Source organism: Sciurus carolinensis, chromosome 5 (genome assembly GCF_902686445.1).
Source record: "Sciurus carolinensis chromosome 5, mSciCar1.2, whole genome shotgun sequence".
Classification (NCBI taxonomy): domain Eukaryota; kingdom Metazoa; phylum Chordata; class Mammalia; order Rodentia; family Sciuridae; genus Sciurus; species Sciurus carolinensis.
This window is the reverse complement of record NC_062217.1, coordinates 9,598,646-9,618,590: the sequence shown is the minus strand read 5'-3', so window position 1 is coordinate 9,618,590 and position 19,945 is coordinate 9,598,646. Positions and strand designations below refer to the sequence as shown.

Here is a 19,945-nt window from a genome sequence, read left to right as displayed (position 1 = left end):
CACACGATACCTGATTCATTGGCAAGTGGTCATCTCCCTCCACTGGAGCATAAGATCGTAGAGAGGAGTCCATTATTGCCAGTGCCTGCAATTGACTCTGGCACATTGATTAAATGCTCAAAACTCTGATTCATTTTCATTCCTACTCTAGAACCATAATTAAAACACACAGCACAACATCATTCTTGCATAACAAGATTTTAAATTTTGATGGGAAAATATAATTCAGATTTAGAAGGGGAGAAGTCTCTGAGTTATTAGCCAAGGCAGATAAGTCAGTCTTAGACCATTATAGCAGGATTGGAGACAAATGATGATCAAATCAGGAAAAGTTTGTCCTGGTGCCAATGACAAAATAACTGAGAGGAATGAACAACAGCAGAGGTGGCGACCACAGCCAGGAAGGCACAGGTAGAAGTCAGTAAGACAGAATAAGACAATGGCTGACCCAAATGGTTCAGAAAAAAGAATGAAGACAGGTGCCTGACTAATACCATGGGCAGGGCTAAAACAAAGAACTTTTCCCCATAAAATCAATGCAAAAGAAAAAAAATGCTTTTTTACCTCAGAGAGACCACCTGAACTTGAAGACACCAACTCTTGAGACAAAAACATCATTACTGTTAAGGATCTGGATGTGCCATTTTGGATCTGACACCCTAGTGTTGGACAAAGCCTGATTTTGCACTGATTACTTGAGATATGTCTTTTAGATTCTCTTACTAGTCTTCCTCAACCATTCAGTCATCCCTGCACTATGGTAATTTAGAATCTTTTAATAATCACTTATTTCACTTAATATGTATGTTTTTTTTAAAAAGAAGGTATATTTACCTTAGACAATTATGTTGCTTTAAAAGAATCAAGTGCTTTACCGTCCTCCCTGTTGATACATTCTTCATTTTGTTAAGTGTATAAAAAGTTGTCATTTTATTTTGTTTTATTCTATTTCTTAAATTTATTTATTTTGATTCATTGTAAACAAATGGGGTAAAACTTATTTCTCTGGTTGTACACGAAGTAGAGTCATACCATTTGTGTAATCATACATGTACATAGGGTGATGTTTGTCTCAATCTGTTACTTTTTCCCTTCGCTCCACCCTGCCCACCCCTCATTCCTCTATACAATCCATCCTTCCTCCATTCTTACCTCCCTCCCACCCCCCATTATGTATCATTATGTGCTTATCAAAGAGATCATTTGGCCTTTGGTTTTTTTGGGATTGGCTTATCTCACTTAGCATGATATTCTCCAACTTCATCCATTTGCCTGCAAATGTCATAATCATTTTAACTAAGAGTTATTAAAAACTGCAATTCACAAATAAAACTGTCAAGTGGAATTTTATGTATTCCAGTTTCATCTGCTATATACAAAACAATTATCCATGAGTCTTTACTTTTCTGAAAATTAGAGAATTCCATCTTGATTATAAAGGGTGACATATTTATTTTCCTAAATCATATTTTCTTCTCCCTCATAAATACCAGACTATTCTTAGTCAATTTCATAGGGATTATTTTCTTAACCCATTAGAGATAATTAATGGATCAATGAAATTCTACAGCTATTTCTTTAATAAATAAAGGTATCATAGACTATATCATATAGGCATGAATATGTATTTTATATGTGTACAAATATATAACTTTTGGCTTTTTGCTTATATAATTTAAGTTCATAGATTCAGTAATAATTTTTAATTAATGAATATATTTTAGCCTCAAGTGACTTGGTGAAAACATAAGCAAACCTTGTGACTTGCCCAGAATAACACTTAGGGAAGTTTAATTAGGTTCTCTAGTATGACATCTGTACAGTTAGCTAAATATTTCACTGCACTCATTTTTCATCCTTTTGGAAAGTATCCTGAAGTTATTTCACTGAGAACTCCTAGCTATAAATTCTTGCCAAGTTCTCCTTATTACTCAGCCCAAACTCAAATTAGAGTTATTATAAGATTAATAAAGTACCCCAAAGAGAGCTTTGTCTCATAGTTTCTTCCAAATATTTTTGTCAACATTGTGAGAATAACTCTTCAAAATTACATGAGCTATGGTGCTCATAAAATGTTATGAGTCAAAGCTCAGAACCAATGTGAACCACTCGATTTGAATCTATGATCATTTCATAAAAGGTGTCCTCAGGCAGAACAGGCTGAAAATGCAGCCTGGAGTGTTGTGGCTTGCTACCCCCAAATGAAGCAAATAGAGTTTATGAGTGGCAAACCTCACAGTCCTTCACACAGAACCACAACGGGCACCCACCAGAAATAGATTGAACTGGTTCCCAGGAAAAGTGAGCTCCACTTGCTATCCCTGAACAAGGACCTCAATTCAGAGCTCAGTGGCATGGCCATTAGGCTATGATTTCCAACCATTTTTAATAATTTAGGATGAGCAATTATCAAAACTCTTTTATACGTTTACTCTACTTTTTATTCTAATTAAATGCTGCCATAACTATAACAAATTCTGGACTAACAACTCTGTTGACTGGCCAGTTCAAGTTATTTGAGTCTGAGTGGTAGCCGACCTTGGTCATCTTTGTTGCTGTGTTAGAGTGGGATTTGGGATAGGTTGTACATAATCCTCTGGGAATTCTGATGTAGACAATTTGAATTTTAGGGATGGGAAGGGGCAACATCATAAATCAATTGCAAATGACATTAGAACCAGAGAAAATGCTTAAAGTCATCCCAGCTGACTTTTAACCATCCCAACTGGTTAAAAGCCTAGTGATTTTACATTAATCTTGGAATCTTAGTTTTCATAGGTAAGTTTAGGATAATTAAACAGTTTTCAAAAAGCTATGATAATCAACAGAGTAATTTAAGTAAAATCAGTGGCACTTCTAACAATTGAATCTGAATTATAGTAAGAGGAAATGATATCCAGGCACTTCTATTTTTTGCATATTTCAGAGAAGATATTTCTCAGGATCACCACATATCCAATATATACTTTAAAAAATAACCTTATTGATGTATAATTTACACACTATAGAATTCACTCACTTAAATCATACTATTCTATGTCTTTTCTGTATACTCACAGATGTGTGTAACTACTACCACCCACTCTCAAAATATTTCTTAGTTCCTTTTTCCATATCACCAAAACTTAATTCCTTATGAAGGGGAATCTGACAAAATCATAATATGAAACTTTCTTAATTGAATGGCAATGACATTCTGAAAGAAATCTGAGTTCAGTTGGATTCTTTCTGGATTAAGGACACCAAAGGGGCCTGACAACGAATAGAAATGTGTGACCCTTGATTGGTTCCTAGGCTAAAAATAGGAAAACTGTGGACTTCACGTTTTCAGTCTGACATGTATTGTCCTTAGAAGTTGTCACTCTCATCTCCACACCAAGAAAAACACTGAACAAAATTAACAAAGCTTCTTAGACCTATCAGGGAATTGCAATCATAAGGCCAACCAGAAAGGCATGTGAGTACAGAGAATCACAGCGTATTTGAGTAGAAATCCAGGACCACAAACCTACAGATAGAGCTCGTGCCCATAGGAACATATAAATGGTGATGGACAAAGAACTGGAGGGTCAGTGTCAACTAGCTGGCAAGGTAAAAACTCTGAGGAAGGGGCTAGTCTTAGGGAAGAGGCCCATATTTTCTTGAATTTTACCTGCTGAAACTTCATCAGGTTCTCAAAGAAAAATCCCCTTGGGTATCAGGCAGAAAGACATTTGAACTACAGAATGCATCTTCTTCCCCAACACCTCACCAAACACAAATAAGACTCCTCTACAAAAACAAGGGGGTGCGGCTGAAAGAATGGCAGCCTCAGACATCGTTTAAGGAGCCCCTTGGGAAACACTAAGACAACAGGGGAAACAAAAACAAACACGGTTAAGGAAATCTTATCCCCTAACACCTTAACTACCAAATATATAGTCTAATTTCTAGCCAGATAAAGGTAAAGTTTCACTTTTAAGAACTATCCATTTAAATTCTTTTTACCCAATGCATTGTATCAGCTTTCAACAAAAAATTTCCAGTTATGCTGACATGCAAAAAAAAAAAAAAAAAGAAAAGAAAAGACAGACACACAGAACTCAAAACAAGCATCAAATTCAACTCAGATATGGTAGATAATTTGGAATTATCAGACAACGAATTTACTATAACTATGATTACTATGCTAAGGGATCTAATGGGAAAAGTGGACAAGATGCAAGAATAGATAGGAAATGGAAACAGAAAGATGGGAATTCCAAGAAAGAGTTGAAGGGAAATGCTAGAAAGAATAAACCTTTAAAAAATGAATGGAAACAGAAATCAAGAATGCCTTTGGGAGTCATATCAGGAAATTTGACATGGCCAAGGAAAGAATCATTGAGCTTGAAAATAAGTTAATAGAAACTTCCAGAACTAAAAAATAATGAGGAAACTGAATTTAGAAAATGGAACAGAAGAGCCAAGAACTGTGAAATAATAACAAAAGATCCAACATACACATTATTATCAACAAAGAAGTAGGAAAAAAATAGAAGGAATATTTGATTTAATCCTAGCTGAGAATTTTCCAAAATTAGTGATGGACACTATACCACAGATCCAAAAGTCTCAGTAAACATCAGACAGGGTAAATACCAAAATACCCCTACATATAGCTTAGTTGAGTTGTAGAAAAGCAAAGACAAAGAGGAAAACCTTGAAAGAAGTCAAAAGGAGAAAAACCTTACCTAAAGAGAGAAAGCACACATATTATGTCTGACTTTTCTTCAGAAACCATATGAGCAAGAAGAGAGTGAAGAAAAACATTTCAAGTGACTAAAGAAAAAAACCCTACAGCTAGAAATGTGTATCCTGCAGAATTATCCTTTGAAAATGAAAGGTAAATAAAGACTTGGAAAAGAAAAAAAAGAGAGATTTTGTTGCCAGTGTACCTGCCTTGCAAAACATGTTTAAAGAAGCTGTTAAGAGAGAAGGTAAATAACATGGGCGAGAAGCTTGGATCTGAAGACAGGAAAAGCATTAAAGAACAGATAAGTGGAAGTCAAATACAATGTTTCATTTTTTCCTTCTTTGATCTAACAGCAATGTGTTCACCATGTTTTTAACAATAATATATCAGGTGTTTATAGTTATGAATTAGTGAAATGAACCACAGCAGTGTAACGAGAGGTGAGAGGGTGGCCAAGGGGCTTGCGCCACACACGAAGTGGTACGTTGGTCTTTGAAAGTGAGTTTTCACTTATGGTAAATGTATATTGCAAATTCGTGGGTAACTGCTCATTTATTTTTAGAAAAGTGGTATAATTGATAGTATAAGAGAGAAGGTGGGCTCTTATAGGATCCTCAACTAAAACCAGAGAAGGGAGAAGAATAATGGGTAAAGGGAAGAAGCAAGGAAAATCTCTGAAATACAGTATGCTATTGGAGAAGTTGGGAAATATGAGGCTGAGATGGATGTTTGATGACATTAAGAAATTCTGTCATTTCTTATATGTGATAATAGTAGACTGATGACAAGGGACCTTCATCTGAACTTATTCTAAAAATCTGCATAGAGAAGACTTAAGGAATGAAACGTCACAATGTCTGGATTGACCTTCAAATGATTCAGCATGTGTATGTGTGTTTATGTACAAAGAAAGAGAAAAAGTTGGTATTACAAAATCCCAGCCACTGTTGACCTTAGGTGATGGTCATATGGTATTTAGTGTATGACTCCTTCAACTTCTCTGTGTGTTCTAAAGTGATAAAATCAATTGTTGGAAAAATGAACAAATGTATTAATTAATGTCAATATATATCTCTTTGATTTGTTTTAGGGTAGACTTTACAGAAAATATTTTGATAAAAACATGCTGCACTTTTTAGGCATTCTTTTAGGAATCTCAAGACAGAGAACTTACTGCCAAGAAGCCTGATAATATCTGTTCTTTAAATTTACAGATAACAAGATCTTTTGTGTCTCATGTTGCTGCTTATTTTTACTACAATTTCCTGAATGGCATTACAAATTGGTTTTGTCCTCAAGAGACCACCAAATCAACAACTACCAGTCACACATACAAAACACAGAATTGTGCAATTTTTATTTTACTTCCTAAGTGATATAATTGTGTAATGAGAAGTAATTTGAGGTTTATAGGAATAACAGGAAATTAAATTAGTAGCACGTGAAATTAAAAATGAGCTAATAAACATGTTATATTAAGTTTAGAATCATATATCATACCATTCTTTATTGAAAAACAAAGCTCTCTGTGCTGATTTCCTAGTTGTTTGAACTACGGTTGCATGCTAATGCATACTCTCAATGTGCTGGCAGGAACTGGAGGGACACTCTCAGGAACTGTGTGATGTGATTAGGCAAGACATGTTAATATGTGGCTAATCAAACTGCAAGGCTGCTATGAACACCTATCTTTCCTCTTTAAATTCTTTGTACTGGTATCATAATCACAAGATAAAAATAATTACAGCAATTTGAATAGAACATCTGCTTGCTAAAGCAAGGACCGTGATGGCTGTTATCAACTCTCATGTGTGAGTGCTCATAAAAATATCTGAAGGGCAGCAATTTTCTAAAACATCATTGAAAGCCTCATTTAGATTTGTGCTTTTGCATCATCTTTGAAAGAATTGCATTTGCATGTGTGTGTTATTCAATGTAAGATATATGTGGAATTACTCTAAACAGCATAGCCCTAAACCAAAAATTATGTTTTGGGGAAAAAAGTTCTGTTACTACAAATTCAAAAATAGGAATTTAGTGTGGTTTGGAAAGAAGAAAACAATTCTTTTTCGGCTTTGATGGCACCAGAGTGTGGCAATGAGTTAAAAATTCTGCATTAGAAAGAGTTAACTCCCTGTTTAAAACATATGCCACGCCGGCTCCCGATACTTAATTGAATTCAATTTAGCAAGTATTTAGGTGAATCATTGTTTTAATATTTGGAGTGATATAAGAATGACTAAAACAGATTCCTTACTTCAAATTTATCAGAATATAATAAGGGTAAAGGTAAGTCAAAGGTAGTTGCAATGCAAGACTAATGACTAACTAGAAGTCACTTGCCACAGTAGAGCAGAGGAAACCAACTGTCTTTAGTAAGAAAATCAGGGAACTCTTCCTGGAAGAACTGGCCTTTGCGTTGGGTCTTGAAGATTGAAAGGGACAGCCTATTTGGTGTTTGAACTGATGGATGTTAATTGTGAATACTATGGGAGGTAAGAATGAAAAAGTAGGGCAGAAATTAGAGGACTTTGGTTTGGAGCCTCTATGGATGGAGAAATTGTCTAGGAAGGTCATGACTGATGCTCACGTAGCTTGAAGTAGACTCCAGTAGAGGCTGGTGGCAGAGACACTACTAGGGGGCTCTTATGGTCATTTAGGTGAAAAACTGTGAGGAAAAAAAAAAGAGAGGACATAGTCACAATAGCATCTAGTACACTCTCAGATTAGGTGAAAGGAGTAGACAGAAAAAGATGAGCTGCGGTCACTGGGCTCTCTGGCCTGGTCAGACTTTCCCCCTGATATCGACACAAGGAGGAGCAGATCTGAGGACCAAGAGCTGAGCTTCATGAACTCACTCAGCAGCTGCTGGCAAAGCTAGTTTGCAAGTGGGTTAGAGAGGGGTTGTGTCTGAGAAGGCAGCACTCCTGGTGCTACAAGTGGTCTTTCTGATTTTTGTGGCTATTCTTTCCAAACTTGTGAGTGACCACAAGCAGGTTTACAAAATTACTATTGCTTGAAAAGATTTTTTTCCAACTTCCAGACTCACGGAGAGGGAACAACACAAAGGAAAAGGACCTGCCAGGACCCTCACTGTAAAGCAAGCGAATAAGGGTGTTTTCTGATGCCTAACGTACCCATCTCAAGGCATTTGCATTGGTGGTCCTCTCTGCTGGGGACACTACCAGGTGTCTTTGTGGCTTACGTGCCACTCCGTTTATGTTCCCTGTAATGAGGGGGGTCCTGAAACAGAGGATTAGCAGTGCTGGCTCGCCCAGGCACTCTGCCCACTCAGCTCCACAGTACTTCCCGCGCCTCCCGGCACTGGTAGTGATACCACATACCACGCAGCACGTACGCGTGCGCTTTCTGTTTATTGTCTATCTTCCCCCAGGAGAAAAACAAACAGTTCCATGAGGGCAGATCTGCACCCACAGCTTCCAGAACAGTGCCCGCTCTGCAGTGGGGCTAAACAAGAATGAAATGAATGGGTGCAGCCTTTGTCTCGGACTTGGACCACGAAAGGGAACATCCATCCCAGTTTCAAGAGTTCTCAAGTTGACTCGTTACCACATGTGCGACTTTCAATCCCATGGCAACTGCATCCTTTCTTGTTGGTTGAATTCAATTAAAATTATGAATCTTAAAACTTACGGAGACAACTGATGTGAGAGTTAGTTGGTGTGGGAGTAGTGGTTTTTAACATGAGCATGCATCAGAATTGCTTTGTCAAGCAGGTAGCTGGACCCCAGGCCTGGAGGAACTGATGTATCTGGGATATTAGATCTGGGATAGGCCTAAAACTTCACATTCATAGCAAGTTCCCAAATGACATTGATGTTGCTGGTCAGGGACCACTCTTGGAGAACCAAAGCATTACCAGTTTACCAAGTAATCACGGCGGGAACAAGAGAAATGTGCCTCATTAGGGAACTCAGATGTTTAATTGTTTTGGTGATGGAAAAGTAGACCGCAAGGGGAAGAGGTCACTTTTCTTCTGTACATAACACTTGCAGTTTTATAACTCACTTCATTTTTTTTTGTTTGTTTTCTTATATTTTTAAAAAATAATTTTTGAGCATAATTAATGTATACTTTATGATGTTGTAGAATGCCTGTAGATAGTAAAATGGATATTGGTGAAGCAAGTTAACTTAGTGACTTTTTTTTTAATGTGGCAAAAGTAGCTAAAAATCTACTCATTTAGTAAAATTCCTGAATATAACCTGGAACTCTCCTGATTTTTTAGCTGAATTTAAATATTATACTTCATTTGATATAGTTGCATTATAGTACTCAGAAAAAAAGTGAATTGACATTAGAAGAGTATTGGAGTTTTCTACTATTGGATAGTAGAAAACAATGCAAAATATACCACATGACTTCTAGTTGCTCTCAAGATGCAAGAGGACATCGTCTAAGGGCTGGGAACACTTCTTGTGCTACTCTGCTATACAAGGCCATGGGCATGTTGTCCTTCTTGTGATCTCTGGGGCCCCTTTTGATTCTGACTTAAGTTCACACAGATTTTAATGATTAAAGGTAAATACAAACAGAGGGATAGTCTTATTTATTGTATAAACCAGAACACTTTTGAGAGAGAATGGAATGTGACTCATGGCCCTAATAGCTATCAATTAGGACCATGAAAGGGAACATATGAGAAAAAAAAAATAGAGTAAAATCAGATCTTGGATGTTTGCTGTTAATTGTTAGTTTTTATTTTACCCTTCTGAAGGATTTCTGAAATCCATTCATAGTTGCTATGCACAACCTTCTGGAAGTTTCCTTGAACTCTCCTGCCCTGGAAATCCTATGTGCACATGGACCCAACGCTCCCATCTGTTGCTGTGAGTGAATGATTATGGCGGACACAATGTAGTTTGCATCCCACTTCTGCCGTGTGGATTTGGATGTCTCTGAGTCTTTGTTTTCCCTGGGTCTAAGGTGGACTGGAAAACCTTCCCTGTAGAATTCCATACAACATCAACCAACTAGAGAGGGTGTGCTCGGCAATTGGTGTTTGTCATGTACCCACTTCTTTTTCTTTTCCAAAATATTTTCCCAAATGTCCACAAAGTAAAACCTTAATTCTACTGTCCTAAGAGGTTCATATCATTTATCCACTCCAGCAAATGATTTCAACTATGCTTCGCAGAACACCTGGGTGAGAGAACAAAGGGTAAGAGTGGAGAGGGACAGATGGGACCTCATTTAGGAAGCAACCCATGAGGAAAGCTCAACTTTATTGTATAAGAAGTCACAGTGTTCATATTATGATTTGACATTTTAATGACAGAGGATACAAATTTTTAAATCTTCAAAGGTAACATGGGTTTACAAGTTACCTTACTGCCAGAATTAGCACATACTTGGTTGAGTTTCTGATAAGAGTCATAGAGTATAGGAGAAAACTCTAGCCATGCAGAGAGAGTGATTGAGAGACCAGAGTTCGATTGCTGTGGACAGGTCTCCCCAGTATCACCTGACATGAGCTCTTTCTGTGCTTAAGTCTCCTTTATTTCAGTCTCCATGTACATAGAAACTCTAAGAGCACCATGCTGTTTTGCAGAGTGACTTTTCTTGGTGGAAGCATCTGCCTGCTAGAGATGGCAATGAGGGATTAAGGGGACAGCAGAATCCTTGTGTGGGTGGGGAGCTTTGCCAACTTGAAGTATGGGAGCTTTTCCCATAATTCCACATTTCTTGGCTTCCATCAGAATTCCATGTCACACAGTTAACTATTCTTCATGACTTATTCTCGTTTACCTAGACTTTTAAAATGCAAGAGCTGAAAGGAGTTGGGATGTAAATAAACCTAACGCTCTAATTTTATAGATGAGGAAAAGATACCCAGAGATACAAAATAATGTATGCAGTCAGATAGATGATAAATGTCAGGTCACGCCTTTGATTTCTGACTTCTGGAGTTATTTTCCTGTTAATGTCTCTAACACTATCTCTCCTTCACCTTTGCCACTATAATCAACTCTGTGGGAAGTTTCCCATAGATCACCCAAAAGAGTCCTTGGATTTCTTAAAAGTCACCCTTGACCTAGACATCCAACAACAGGAGATTTGCTAAACAGATTATATATAACCTACGCACTAAAAACACAGCCTATCCTTAAACAATTATACTCTGGAATATTTCACAGCTTGTAAACATGCTTATAATACATTGTTTAAAAGGCAGGAAATCAAAAAAGGTAGTAAAATTATGATATTAATATTTGTAAATGTAAGCAGGATACAAGGAAAGCTGTACAGCAGAATACTAATAATGGCCACTAACTATAAGTGTCGACACTGCACATAAAATTAGTGCCTCAGTTGTAGTAGCTATGATTTCAGTGTAAGTAGATTCTTCAAAAATATTTACTTTTTTATATTTAAAAGAGAAAAAAACAACTGAAAAACAAATAATTATCTCTACAATTCCACATTCTGAGCAGGCTTTTCCAGATTCACTGCTCTTGTTGTCTTTTAAGATTAGCAATAAGGAAAACCACCCTAAGCATAATACCTGGTTTCAAAAGAGGAGTTCAATCCAGGAAAGAAACTTGAGTGATGGATGCACATCAAAAAAGTGTTATGGTTTGGATGTGTCTGTCCCCCAAAAGCTCTTGTGTCAGACAATGCGAGAAGGCTTAAAAGAGAAATGATTGAGTTATAAGAGTTTTAACACAATCAGTGAGTTAGTCCCCTGATGGGATTAACTGAATGGTATCTGAGGGCAGGTAGGGTGTGGCTGTCGGAGGTGGGTCCCTAGAGGCTTGCCTTTGGGGTATATATTTTTATCTGGCAAGATAAATATCTCTCTGCTCCTTGATCATCATGTGAGCTGCTTTGCTCCACCACACTCTTCTTCTGCCATGATGTTCCGCCTCACCTTGAACCCCGGGGAATGGAATTGACTACCTATGGATTGAGACCTCTGAAAACATATGCCCCCAAATAAACTTTTCCACCTCTAAAATTGTTCTTGTCAGGTATTTAGTCACAACAGTGAAAAAGCTGACTAAAACAAAAATCTTAGAAAACCCAACAAAAATTAGGCTCAAAAATATTTTGGGATGTCCTGTATGATTCCCAAGCTGGATTATGGAGATTCTAACACCAGATCCTCATGGTAAAGTGCAGTCTTGAGGGTGATAGGAGAGTGTCCTGAGCCCCTCTGAGCCCCCACTGGACAGCTCCAGTACTGGGGAAGCTACGATTAACATAGGTGTACTGACTTGTCATTGCTTACATAAATCCCGACTCCCCTCCTGTCCCTGTTCCACATGAGAATACAGTGAAGCCTTTTTGTTTTTCTATTTGTGACACTTTCCCTCTCATACCTGTTCTATATTAATCTAAAAATGAAAAACTGGTTAATTAGGAATGATAGCCAAAGCATTTTCACCTACTAAGGCCTAGATGCTTTTTAAATAATTTGTAATTTAAAACTAGACAGTAATAAGTTGTAGCAGCATGAAGCTTTTCCACTTGTGATCACAGGATTATCTGATGCACGTGGATGGGGCTGTCTTTAAGACAAGCATGTAAAGAATACTCTTTGGCCATACCACAAATCTCTAGGTCTCCACAGAGAGCACCTGGAGCACGGGTCCCTTAACGTCAGTGTTTATATGACAACTGGACAATAATCGTCCCAGCTCTTCCTGAGCACCCCTTGTGTGCCGGGTACTTTTAACACTCTACATACATTGACCCATTTCCTTCTCAGACAGCCATGTGAGTGGGTGCTACTGCTGTTTTCAGGTGTAAAGTCCACAGGAAGGAAGTCCCAACATGCAGTTCTCTGCATCAGAGAACTGGCCTCATCAGAGCCTGGAGTCCTCCCCCCACGTCAGTGCTCCAAGCACGTGCACGCTCTTACCCATTCCTCCAAAGCTGCTCTCCGCAATGGCAGCTCCTGTCCATTGTTTAAGTAGCTTGAAGCTACCATTCATGTCTACACATGAGTTAGAGCCCCAAACATCTTTCCCCAAATATCAGAGCTGAAGTGAAACTCTTAACTATCAGTTAGTTATTATGGTGTCTTCTGTTTTCTGCTTCCCTACCCAGAGTCTATGAAATAGTTTTACGGTACTGTCGCTAAGACTCAATCTCTCCATAAGGTTTTTTTTCATTCAGTAAGTTTTCATCTAGTGCTATTGTAAGTCAGCAGGAAACTGTACCTGGTTTTGTAGGCAATGATAAACAAAACAGATGTGAACTACACCCTCAGAGATTCCACCATCTCTCATCACACTATTTCCTGAAGGTTCACATCTGGGCTTGTACTGCCTTAAAGAGGCGACGCTGTAATCTGCTGCTACCCTAAGCTCTGCTGGGTACCACAGAGGTGAAGGGTACTGAAAGATCTACATATCTGCTGCCAGTTTATTTTTTAGTTATATATTTATTCATTTGTGTGGTACTGGGATTAAACCTAGATGCACTTTACCATCAAGTGACACCACCAACCTTTGGATTGAGTTATTTTTAAAATTTGAGATAGAGCTTCACTCAATTTTTAAACTTTGAGACAGTTTCATTAAGTTGCCCAGTCTGGCCTCAAACTGAGATCCTTCTGCCTCAGTCTCCCGAGCTTGTGGGATTACAGGTATGTGCTACAGAGACTGGCTCTCTACTGCCAGTTTAAAGAACAGGAGTATAACCTATTCACGTATGGAGTTTCAAATCCAGAGAAACAGATACCCTATTAGCACTACATGGCACAGTAATACATTGTAGGGACACCAGTCCTATGTTATGAACTTCATGAGGGATTATAGAACCACTTGAAAGGGTGGCCTAATTCAGTCTAAGGTAGATCGGGAATGATCTCTAAGGAAATAGTGTCTAAATTAACAACCTATGAGTGGGTATGCTAAGTGAATGAAGAAGAGAGGGAGGAGTATTCCAAGAAACCCAGAGAAATAAAGGAGTAACAGATTCATCTTGAGACAGATACACTGGCCTGGGCTCCTGACTCACACAGAAGTCTGGGAGATGGGCAGGAACCTGCCACCCTGACCTTGGTCCTACATGTGTACCTTCTGAGGTCACCACAACTGGTGCAAAGTTGTTCTAGTTTATGCTTAGTGCTTGGGACAACTCAACTCCAAAATTACAAATGGTTTATTGCAAACACAGGAACATACAAAATAGGTAAGTTGTTGAAAGCCAGTTGTGTGTCCCTCCAGGAGAGCTAAAAAGACAAAGTAAAACCTGAAAACTACTATAATGAGAGTCAGGCACATTGATTCAATTGTCCAAGAAGAGCAGCTTCCAGATGTTTTGTAACCTAAAGGTCCCAGAAACTGGCTTTAAAAGCACAATAAAAACTGGGTGAGTTTTATAGTCCATGACCTTTACCATTGTGTAGCCATAGAAGACTGGATTCATGGTCATGGAGTGGAGTAGATAAGATATTTCTTTTCCTTTGGAAGCATTGAGTCTCTGCTGTCACTGGTAGGCACTGGAGTCTTTGGCAGGAATGTAACCTGAATCTGAGTGATATAAAACCAGTTCCAAGAAGCAGCAGAGGAAGGACAGTCCCCATGACCTGGGTGATACCAATTTGATTTTCTTTTCAACCAAAAAGAAGCATGATAGGATGGAAATGCTAAAATTTCATCTGAAAGCCGTGCACCCCAAGTGGGACATGAAAGCTACCAAAAGACTTGATGGGCAGTTTGAAATCTCTAGAACAGCTTCTGAGATTAGCCAGACGATGGCTTATCACCACTGCACTTCATTGCCTGGGACTAATAGAACCTTCTTCTCTTTTGTGCTAATGAGCCCTTCCTGAGGGATTAGGAGCAATGCCATTACTGCTATTCCTTCCTCAGCAAATGTCTTTTGGAAGAGTTACCACCATGACCCGTGAAGCATTGATGAATGCTACTGCTACGGAATAGCAAGTCGACACGACAATCACATTAAACCATAAACCCAACAGATGAGACACCGTTCGCTGGAATAAATAGCAAAGCCAACAAATGACAAACTTGGAAGTGGATAATGGCAAGGCTCCAAAGTTTAATATAAACATTTGCTTTAATGTGTTAAATGAACAGTCACACTTGGAAATTAAAGTATTCATAAGGAATGGGAGAATTGAAGTCTATAAGGTTGAATCACCTGATCATCTAGATCATGTGTGACAAATCAAAGTCAACTTTTATCACCAGTAAGTTTTGCCCAATTGAAAATATTATGCTAACAAATATGTTACTTAGAACATTCCAGAAGACCGTGAATGAGGCAGTAAATGGAATGGGCCCTATGAAAATACTAGGGAATAAGGGGACTTCAGCTACATATCTTAATACTGACAATTACAGTGAGAAAATAAAAAACTTTAACAGTAAAAATAAACACTCCCTTTGAGGGCTCTATTCTCCAAATGGTCACTAACTTGGTGGCAGTAACAGTTTTCTAAAATAAATCTGATGAAGCTGCTGGAGTTATCGATGTGGGAGTTTGTGTGTATAATGGTGGGCTGGGGAACTTGGGGATGTGCTGACCCTGGAACCATATGTTCATTTCTTTGAAAAATAGGATGCTAAACTGAGAACATTTGCATTTTGAGATGATGGGCCACAGGTAGGCTTAGCTACGTCACTGCCAAGTACCTGCTGTTTGCTGCCAAGTGTTAGCTCTCTTTGACTCCTTCTCCTTCTTTCTTTTATTCATTATTTCTTAAAATGTGGACCTGGGAGAAATTTATCAAGATAATGCACATAATGCTAAGAAATGCCTGGAGGAGCCATCTGTGCCCTTTGTTCTAACAGTTTTCTTCTGGTTTCAAAAATGGCAACCTCTAGCTAGGATAGATGGGTCTTTAAAATACTCCCAATGGCCCGTATGTTGAAGCAGAGTAAATAGACATTAAACTTAGCAAGGAAGATACAGTTGCCATCCATTCATTGACCATCTGGGAATAGACCCCTGTCTTTCCACTCACTGCCTGGTGCCTTTTTTGTTGTTGTCACCAATGCCCCCTCTCCTTTTTTATAGCTCTCCCGGAGAATAAACTGTGCTATCCCCACTGACAGAGGAGCTGTCAAATGCAATCAAGTGCACATGAGTCTCAGATTTCACCAGGGAACTGGAAGGCCCTGCTTCTGCATTGACTAGCATTATTCAAACAAAAGAGTCAAAATAAAACAAAGCATTATTTGCTCTATCAGGAGGGAAGATAAAGCATCCAGGGCCTTCAGGCAAAGAGGAATAGGAGAATTTCTAATAGGCTTGTGCTTCAAAAAGGGACTGGAAATTATTCTAAGCACCTTCTATCAGCCTGGTTATGTTTAGGGAGCAATAAGGGATGAGTCACTTCAGAACGTTATGTTTACGTGATTCAAGGCAGGAATAGAAAATAATTGCTTTATCAGATTCTTCTGGAATGTGCCATGCTCACCGTCCTATAAACCAAAGCCTGGCATTTGCAGAAGTTTGCCTGGAAGCCTCCATTTGGAACCAGTTTCCCTTTAACCAAGTTACTCCCTATAGTTAGCAAAGCAGCCTAATCTCCATGGGAACAATTGCCAGTCACCTTTGGTAATGACCCCTCTCCACGAGGAGGTACCTGTCTCCAGTTATCATTGATTAACTCCTTTATCAGGCTATGAGGCTATGAGGTCACCCACCCCTCAATAATAATCATAGCAGATTTGCCTTTGGAGAAACCGGCATTCATAGGGAAAGATTAATTCCTTTCCAAAGCAGGGATTGTACTAGGAATGTCAGGCAACAGGTGATATTTTGGACTTTTGATTTATCTTATTCCTCAGATTTTTCCTAAGGAAATAACTCAGAATTTAATAGAAATCATGCACATTTTGCTTTAGTATCTATTTTCCACAGAATGTCTTTTTAGTTCTTGCATTCCTTTAGTGATGCTGTTATAAAAATTCCTACTTGGATGGATAATCAAATGCAAATAAGCCCAAAAAACATCTATTTTGCTTTTAAATTACAATTTTCTCTATACAAATAGCAGCTTCTAAACTTGCAGAGCTTTCTCTGTTCAATGCCAGCACCATTCAACACATCTCAGTGTGGCCAGGCTTCAAGGGTTTATTACCTTCTTGTCTTTTCTTCACACGTAGCTCAAGAAACGTCAGTTCTCTGATCTCTCCAATATGCCAAGCATGTTTCTCTGATTGCTTTTTGAAGTTCAGTGCACATCAGCACATGCCCTGTCAAGCTGACATGGATAGAGTACATGCAACATTTACAGAGATGACTCCTAGGGATTCCAAAGTCAGATTAAAAGGACCTTTGGTGACACACCTTTCCAAAGGCTCCTCCTCACTAATGGAATGTGAAAAAGTCCAGTGGTGTGATTCAATCTTATAAAACCAGCTCTTAAAATATATCAATCAGATATGAGAAATAAACCCCAATCTTTCCTGAAGTATTATTCCTGAGGTAACTGGTAATCAATTTGGAGAAACGGACCAACTTTGATCTCTTCAGCTTTTCTGAGTTAAATTAGGTAAAACTTTGCATAATGAAAGTCACCATTATGATCATTTGAAAAAGACATAAGGAAACTTAAAATACATGACTGGTTGCTCCTGAAATTGCTTTTTCATTAGGTGTTTGTATCATATTTGTAATAAATGTAACGATCACTTTTATTTACCTGTAAACTAAAATTCACCTAAAACTTGCTTCTTTGGTTGTCTATCTATCCCCAATTTCTTAAAACCAATGAGTAAATAAATACCAGGCACAAGATAATCTTGTACGACAAGAGGCTCTGAAGATTAAGTGGACATTGTCATCAAGAAGTTTGATGTCTTACTAGAGAAAATGTTAACAATAGAGAAATCTGTACCCGGGTCAAATCTGTTCTATCTTGCTAATTTTTATGTAACCATAAAATTATTCCCCCAAGAAAGTTTATTTAAAAACCATATTGGTGAAATAAAACCTATTCATATAGAATTATAAAGAGATGATCTATAAAGACAGCTGAGGACTGTCTTTATAACAGTAACAGCAGATGAATATACTTAATTGTTAATCAATAATGCTGACAGTAGGTCCTAGAAAGGTTCAGGTAAGCCAGTCACGCAGTCATAAGAGAGACTTGGTGAAACTGCCTCACTGTGAGGACATCTATTTTTGATCTGTTATAATTATGTAGTAAACTCGTGGATACAAGCTGATTTTACATATAACACATGACGTCATAGAAATGTTGTAGGAATTCTCTACTTTCTATAAAATGTGACTCTCTTTCTTTGCATCCAAATGCAGAAACAAACCAAAAAGTAGTCAAACTGAATGGCACTTTCAATACCAAAAATAAACGACACTGAATATTTCCAATCCTAGAAAAATACCTAGGTCTGAAAGATGAGTCACAAATACCAGGCCAGAAAGTCCACTTGCTAGGAAACAAAGAATATGACATTTTTATAAACAGAGTTTTTAACTGAAATTCCCACTGCAGTTATTTTAGTTGCCTCGCACTCCAAATTTGTTATAGAGGAAAGGAAAGGAAGTAGGAATTTTCATGAAAAATGATATTCTTAGGTTTTACTCCCTCTGAATCAAAAAATGGTCTAGACATATTGCATAGTGTACAGGATGTGTAATTAAATAAATATGAGACATTATTAATGAGTTTCACTTTGAGGCAGATGTATTCATAATGAAAAAACCATGAATGTACTTATAATATTGATGTGAGAAATGGAATAAAATTAAAAGTGGGTGGAGTGTAGAACTACAAGAACATTGTTGGTCACCTATTTAGTGAACTACAAGGTGCTTCCCAAGAAGAGAAGAGTCCCAGCCTGTTCTGACAGCAGGGTGATGTTCATGACTCTGTGGCTCCATTTCTCTATCTGTCCCACAACGTTAATCAGACTCATCCTGTCAATCAAATTATGCTGAGGTGCAATGCCAGAGCTCATTCCCACTGAGAGCTCACTTGGACTTGGGAGAAGTGCAACTGCCAGTGGTTTCATCAAATAATGACCTGGGATATTGAACTTTCACTCTACTTTGTTCTGCTTCAAGGACTCCGTTCTCCTGGTGATGTGTTTAAGTTAACGTAATGAGAGAGCTGTAATGAGCTTCTATCATATGCCCAAGACATGCTTGCTATTCATTAGACTAAAGTGCAGCAGATGAAGAATAAAGAAATCATCAAATCAGGGTATAAGACAAGGAGCCTTAGATTGTGCTGAGGATCAAGGTAGGGATGAAACCTGACTCCAGGTGAGAAATGAGTCACCTACCTGCCCTATCCCTATTAATAATTCAGATAGATAAAGAATAACAACTTTCTAGATGTTTAGACATCTTTTAATTCCATCTTCTTAGACTGAGAAAATTCAAAGAACACCAGATGACCAGTTGTCATGTAATTGATATGTTATCTACCATGTGCACATCAGCTGCTGGGAACTGTACAAACCTTTTATTGCTGAAAGATATGGAATGACCTTCTGATCTTTTGTCTTGAAAACATATTAATTGGTTCTTCATTGCCACAGTTGTGGAATTTCTTATTATTTTCCAGATGTGGAAAGACCTCTGCAGATCACTTCCTTGTTATTGGAATTATTTCTGCTGACTGTTCATTTGATGAACAGCCTTCAGAACAGAATAATACCATTCTTTACTTCCTAAGGCATTTTGGTGTTTGGGGGTTATGTAAATATTGTCAAACTCTTCATGTTTCAGGGCAGACACTAGGAAGACCTGACATCTGGCTCTTGAAAATTCAGTGATGCCAATGTTACATCATACAAGAGTCTTGTTGCCTTTAGTCAGGCTCGGATAATCAACTGTCACTAAATAACAAGATGGTTGGGGTATCTCTTTGGTTCTTTCTGTGGGGCACTTTGTTCTTGAGAACAGAGGGAGTGCAAAAGTAGGATGTGAGCAGAGGCTGTCTTGAATTTGCTATGGCAGTGAATCTACTTCATATAAATTAAACACATTTGCAGGGGAAATTTTTGTGAAAATGAAACTGACATGCAATCACAATGCAACCCAATTATTGAGTGGAAAAGAATGAGAAATGATCACTTGTCAGTTACCTCTGTTCCAGGGTCTAATTTGACCAACTCCAAGTATATACATTGTGTCACCAATGAGGATCAAATAAATTCACCGTGACTACAGAAAACTAATAGAATATTTAGACCAAATTGTTTATATGTTGACTGTGATGAAGAAATTACAAATATAAAATAAATGACTCCC

General features: G+C 38.1%; 1 protein-coding gene and 1 pseudogene across 2 annotated transcripts in view; one reads left to right on the top strand and one right to left on the bottom strand.

Annotated features, from left to right (window-relative positions):
• Positions 1–19,945, bottom strand: part of Fgf14 (fibroblast growth factor 14) — a 612,909-nt gene that overhangs the window by 264,547 nt on the left and 328,417 nt on the right. The window lies entirely within an intron of this gene.
• LOC124984494 (lipoyltransferase 1, mitochondrial-like) lies at positions 13,546–15,015 on the top strand (annotated as a pseudogene).